Here is a 590-nt window from a genome sequence, read left to right on the forward strand (position 1 = left end):
TTATGTCCCGATCCTAAACAGGGTTATTTGTTTGCGTTCAAATTATAAATACATAAAAGATTTTATGTAAACCATGTGTTTTTAAAGAAACTCTAACCTTTTTTCTGACCTGGAGAACACTGTGATATTTGGATGCAGTTTTTTGTTATTGCCCCCACACCAAGCTATTGAACACACTGGATTATATAGATATGATTGAATTATTATTTAAAATATTATTGTAAAATATTAAGATGACAGGGTGGACAACCAAACTCTCAAACTTTTTTTTATTAAATAAAAATATTGTTTTTATTACCAAATGATCAATGCACTCAAAATAAGTAATCTCTTTCTATTAATAGGAGAACAAAATTTTTACATTTTATGATTTGACTATATTCTACTCTCATTCAAATTTAATGAGCAGTGCATGGGACATAGCAAATAATGTAATTATATTAATATAATAATAATAATAATAATATAATAATAATAATAATAATTCGCATGGCTTTCTATACATCTCTCGTGTGAATGAATATGGGTTGTGTGAACTAGGGCTCCACGATTATGACAAAAATCATAATTGCTGATTATTCCCTTGAAAT

Source organism: Sinocyclocheilus grahami, unplaced genomic scaffold (assembly GCF_001515645.1).
Source record: "Sinocyclocheilus grahami isolate Dianchi unplaced genomic scaffold, SAMN03320097.WGS_v1.1 scaffold18422.1, whole genome shotgun sequence".
Lineage (NCBI taxonomy): Eukaryota > Metazoa > Chordata > Actinopteri > Cypriniformes > Cyprinidae > Sinocyclocheilus > Sinocyclocheilus grahami.